Source organism: Columba livia, chromosome 3 (assembly GCF_036013475.1).
Source record: "Columba livia isolate bColLiv1 breed racing homer chromosome 3, bColLiv1.pat.W.v2, whole genome shotgun sequence".
In the NCBI taxonomy this organism is placed as follows: Eukaryota; Metazoa; Chordata; class Aves; order Columbiformes; family Columbidae; genus Columba; species Columba livia.
Window position 1 is genome coordinate 21681385 of NC_088604.1, and position 6232 is coordinate 21687616.

The window sequence follows — 6232 nt, forward strand, 5'->3', positions numbered from 1 at the left end:
GGTAATAAATCAAGCTATTTCACCTAATTTTGACAACATTCCTAAATTCCTTAGTATCATGTCTCCTACATTTATAGCACTATCTTGCAGGTCAGACCTATTCACTATAATATTCAAAACTGATTGACATCTTGATTTTTTTCTTCATTCCAGCTTGTGCATTTTGGTCACACTTCAAGAGAAATTGAAAATGTTATCTGGGCCAGGTTCATTTCAGTGAAATACACGTAGGATAAATTCGACCAGCTGTTACAGATCTTTCAACTTATTTTAGAATAGCTTCAACAATGCTAAATAAGCTTCCCCAGAAATTGGAAATGCTCCGTCAACAGCTATACTTAATACCAATAGATGAAATGCTGAGCACCAGCTCTGACACTGGCTGGAAATGTGACTCTTATTGTATCCCCTACACATCTCAAAGGATATTTCACGTATGTTAGCAGTATCATTCCAAATGGTAGGAATTTCCTTCTGCCCTTCATACGATATATAGATTTACATAATCATCTGGTACCTGAATCTGGTTTTCCAACATGTAAAGCACCTTTGCTTTTTATTGATATCCCTGAAAATTGTGCATGCTATGAATTTCCATGAAACAGGCCCTAACTCCTATCTTTAGAGATGGTTCCTAGGGGTGTTATGGAATCAGTGACAGCATCCTCCTCTAAAGCATCCTGAAAAATGAAAATTTGTTAGTCTGAGCCTATGCAGACCTCCTGCCATGAAAATAAAGCAATACATACCCCCTTGAGATAAAGTTATTGCCAGTATGGGTAAGCATATGGTTAATGAGCTAAGAACCGCTTGAAGTCTCTGCTGGCATTTTAGCAACAGCTTTTGTATCATTTCCTTTTAGCAAAGTTCACAAACTGAAACAAATAGGAAAAACTGTTTGTCTCTTCTTAGTTTCTTAGAGCTCCACGCTACTGATTCCTGTTGCTGTTACTGCCCCACAGAGCTGTACGGCATTACCACCCTGAACACCGGGAGTCAGGGACCTCCATGAGTTTCCTTATGTACCAGGGTGCCCGCTGGTTCTAGAGTGTCACAACTCTGTCACAACCGCACAAGACTGCTCATCAGCTGTCAGAAGTGTCTTGTCTCCATGTCAGGCAGCAGTGTGTTGATAACACGCCAGTGTGGTGGAGCTTCGAGGCCCATGATGGATCCCAGCAGATCCCACCTGAACTTGTACCAGAAGGCCTCCCTCCCCTGGGAACACTGCACACTGGTGCTGCTGCCGCTTTTCCTTCTGGGCTTCCCATACGTTAACGTGATATTCATTCACTAAAAGAAAGTCTGTAGGAGTGCAATTAAAAGTTAGCTTTTAATTGTTAAGTTTCTTATCAACTGAAATAAACATTTTTTGTATAAAATAATTTTTCACTTGTGTTTCCTTTGGGCCACCGTTTTTTTCTCAGGCTAGTATGTTATTATTCTGGGGTACTGGTATGCTGGTATCCTGATACCCATATTTATTTGCAAGCACACTTGCAGTTTCCTAAGCTCAGAATGCAAAGCAAATGGCCAGTACCCAGTGAATGACCCACCCTCCACTCCAACCTCATTTTACAAAGTCCCTTTTCAAATTGACACTTGCCCTTCTCCATGGGAATAAAGGCCTTTTCTGTATCCAGTCACTGTTCCCTTGTAGCTTGAGGCTAGAGCTGTTCTTTGACTTCCTTCCCTACAAAATAAACAGTTATCTCAATACCCATGTCACTCAGCCTTCTGAATTTCTCTCTTGGTTCCATAGCAATGACTTAATTCAATGACTTTTTTTTTTTTTTTTTTTTTTTTTGCCAGTACCATAAAAATCTCTGCTTATTCCTTCGACTATTTTGGGCTCTTATCATCAGAGAGTGCCTGGAAATCACAAGCAATGTCTACAGAAATCAATTATTGTGGTTATTAGTCTTCTAGAATCACAGCAACTAGAAAAAACCTTAAGCTCCTTTATTCCACCATTCTACACCAAAGCAGGATCACCTATACCCGGATTATTCCTAGTAGATATCTCTCTAACCTGTTCTTGAAGTTCTTCAAAGACAGAGATGCCACGACCTTCTGCAGGCAGCTTTTCCATTTTTTTACTATTCTAACTGTGAGAAAACTTCCATGGTGTCTGACCTGAATTTTCTGATGTAATTTAAGCCCTTACATCTCATTGTATACATATATCATAGACACAGAGAACAAATTACTTCCTTGATCTTCACTGAAGTCCTTTACTTATTTGAAGTTCGACACCTTGTCTTTTTCCCCTGATAATCCTATCTCCTTTCATCTAAATAACCCTTGTTTGTTCAGTCTTTCCTTGTAGGTCATGTTTTCCAGATCTCTGGTCCTTTTTTGTTGATCTCCTCCTGGATTTCTCCTTTTCTTCTTCCATGAACTGGAAGCATCTGCTTCTGTAGAAACCTTCCTGATGTGATGTAAAGACTAAGGACTGAATGCAGCACTGCAGGTGGGACCTTACCAGGGCAGAGCAGAGCAGAAGAGGAGCATCACCTCCCTTGATCTGCTGGCCACAATCCCTGCAGCTCCAAATGAAATTTAGAGGACTCCACACCTGGCTTAGGCCCTTTATTCCAGTTAATAAGAAAAGGAGTTACCTGAACACATCATTCCCATAAGACTAGAAAAATAAGCCCTTAGGATTTGGTAGACCAAAAGAAATATTGACTAAATAACCAACAGTAATGACAGAAATTTTGGCAGCAGTCGAATACAATTTGCAAAATGAATGTTACAAAAAGACACGTTCTCTATTATTTTTGCCAACTTTTTAATTAAAAAAGTGAGTCATACTTCATGCAAATGTGCTTCTTAATTTTACTGACTCACTGGATTTAGTGAGCAGGAAAAGAAACCCGTTATCCGGAAAGTTCATGGACTTTCACACTTTGGTCTAAGGCCCGTGGGCTAGATCTGCTAAAGGATACTGGAACCAAAACATTTGATAGCATGTTCTGGAAATGGGAACACACATTTTAAATTTATAACCTCTATGAAGGAAGCTAAATGTTTATAAAAGGTATTTAAAATTAAATGCCATAGCCCATCAGTAGGACTCCATCAAGGTAGATCTTTATGAAAGCCTCTCTTTTTCTGGATCCTCGGTTGGTGACCACGGGCATGTACCTTTTAGTAAGTCATTTTATTTTTTCTAGTTACTTTTCACTGTTAAAACAGGAATAATGGTATTTCCTTACTTTATGGGAGTATATAATGAGGATAGGCGTGTTGGTGAAGAAAGCTATTATGGCACTGAGTGATGTGGAAAATTCTTCAAGTAATTAAAAGATAATTTGCATTTATTTTTTTCCTTTCAATTAATATTTAATACCTCAGTTGTCAGCAACAGAATATTTGTCAACAAGTGAGATAACGACCTAATAACCAGATACTCAGACAAACAGTTGAAATTCTACATTCTGTCCCTGTATTTTCCTACTCAGTACTTCATAGTAGGTTGGCAGAGAAAAAGTGAATGGTATGAACAAAGGAAAAGGGCTTTTTTTAGTGAAGTTCTTTTCTGCTTCTGAGGAAAGCATTATCTTTTCTGAACACTGAATCAGCAGGAAGCACAGACCTGAGGTGGAATGTATTTGCCCAAGTCAACTTGACTAGCCGCAGGCAGCCAAGGGACGCTGCGCTCCCGACAGCACCTGTGACACTGCATTGGAGTCAAGCATAACCGAGATGTGTTTGTCAAAGGCTGTAATAGAACCAGCTGCAGTGCACAAAAGAGACACATAAAGTCCCCTGCAAGAAGCTGAAAAATGTAACCACATAACCCCACGGCTAAGGGATGCTCCTCAGCTGGAACCCAGTGGCACCCTTTGCAATGACAAAGCACAGAAAAAGGAAGGTAAAGATGAAAGATGGTGTGAAGATGCCTTTATCCTCAGCTAGGTCTGAACTACTCTGTAAAGAATGAAATTTTTAACTTCCATCTGATCAACCAAAATATGCTGAAACTAATGATTTCCTTATTTCACAGCCTTCAGTAGACAAGATACCACATAGCTGTGTATATCGTGAGAATGTGCCTTTTATTCCAGAAATGCCCTCTTCCCTCTGCCCTAACTGGTCTGCCAGCATTTGTAGAAAGTTCTGCATTGAATATTACTAACATTTGCTTTTCTCTATCTTTCTCTTTTTTTTAGTTTGAAAAAATATAGAAGGTATTGACAAGAACTGGGATTTTGCAGTTCCTGAATTTTTATACAGCCACATTGAGATGGGATCCTCTTCTTGGACTTATGATTTTAGAAATTAAATGGGTGATGTTTAATGGTTTAATGGGTAATGGTGAAAAGTTTGGTTGATAACCTGCTTCACAACTGCTTGAAATATCCACATGGTGAATTTACCTCTCAATTTCATCTACCACTGTCACACACAAAAAAATAAAACCAGCCAAATATGGACATTATCATTATGCTATCCTGTGTTCATATATCTCAGAACTAGGAAAAAAAAGTCTCAACCCCTTCACAGACATGCTAACAGAAGCAGTCTTCATTAATTTGAAATTTCATATATAAGCCAAGGGAAAAAAAAACCAACCAACCAAACAAAAAACAGTTTATACATGGAAATGGAACCACAACAATAACAACAGACATAAAGACATACATTTTAGTATTGGTAATTGAGGTATTCCATGGTCAATGTTATTTCTATTATCCTCTCCTCTAAGGCACAAGCTAACAGATTCTCACTGACTTCTACAAATGAAACTCGCCAGAGACTTGACTCCTGAACCATCCCTTATTCTAAGAAATATTGCTTGGCTTTTGCTTTTTCCATCTTTATTCATGATGGCAGGAAGCTTTTAACAAGTAGGTAGGTCTTGCAGTCTGCTCCAAAGGCAACCTCACCATGGTTGTGTCTAATCTCTTTTGGTTTTTCTGCGTAAACTAAATCACAAGATTCAGAAAAATTCACTGAAAATACTCTACTACATGCTGACAGTTACAGTAAGCAATAGCTCAGCAGTGCAAACAGGCTGAAGAAAACATGTCCCCAAGGTTCTGTGATATATCTGAGGCTGTGAAAGCAAGGATGGGAGTAAAGCTTCTTTTAAGGGAGATTTAGGATTTTTCCTTAATGGAACATCCTGGCTGCACTAAGATGAAACCATAGGTAGAGCATTGGAGTAATCCTGTTTATCAGAGCGTATGATAAAAAAATCCTGCAACAATCAAGCTACTTTAGTGCTGAGACTCTCATGGAAAAGAGTGCTAGTCACAGAAAATCTGTCAGGATAACAAGAACTACCGACAGAGTGACATACCTGTTTCCATATCATACAGATAATATTATTGAGTTCTCTTGTCTGTCTGCTTTAGTATAATGTTTAATTACATACCACATACAGTTCCCTCTAGTTGTGCTGAGGATCAAATCAAGGCAGAACACAGAACTCTTATCTGTAGCAGTCTCATCTGAGGGAATACCAAAGTCTCTAGTAAATGAGGCAGGGTGCTTCTGGAAGATTTAGAAGGTTTAGACTGGATATTAGGAAAAAATTCTTCATGGAAAGGCTTGTCAGGTGCCGGAACAGGCTGCCCAGGGAAGTGGAGAAGTCACCATCCCTCGAGGTGTTTAAAAGGCATTTAGATGAGGTTCTTAGGGGCATGGTTTATTACTACAGTTAGGTTATGGTTGGACTCGATGATCCTGAGGGTCTCTTCCAACTGAAATGATTCTATGATACTTAGAAAAAAGCTGATCTCAAGCTTAATGCAACTGGATCTTCTGTTCATCATTTTTTGCTTCCAACTTCCTAGCATTTTCTGTCTTTGTTTGTTCCATTTTCTGTCTTTGTTTCTTCCACAGAGCTTCTGTGTAATGCTAGGTTCCCTCTTAGCTAAATATTTTACAGATGATCACTATCCTGTCTGAAGACACCTGCCACATGCTATGACTGTATTAGTTCTCTAGCACTGAGTAGCCAAGTATCACAATATGGCTTGCAGACATGCTGCTACATTTTATTATGGCCCAAACCAGAATAGCCACAGCCTGCCTGGCACATGCTGACCAAACGATGTCCAGGCAGCAGCTGGAAGTTTGCTGGTTTGCACGGGACAGCATTTTGGCAGGATGCAGGCTGAGAGTAGTACAGGCAGTCAGGTGCCCTGGTTGTATTTAGCCTAATAGTGTAAATGGTCTCAAAGTTTCAGCACTGATGGGTGTTGAGTACTAACATTAT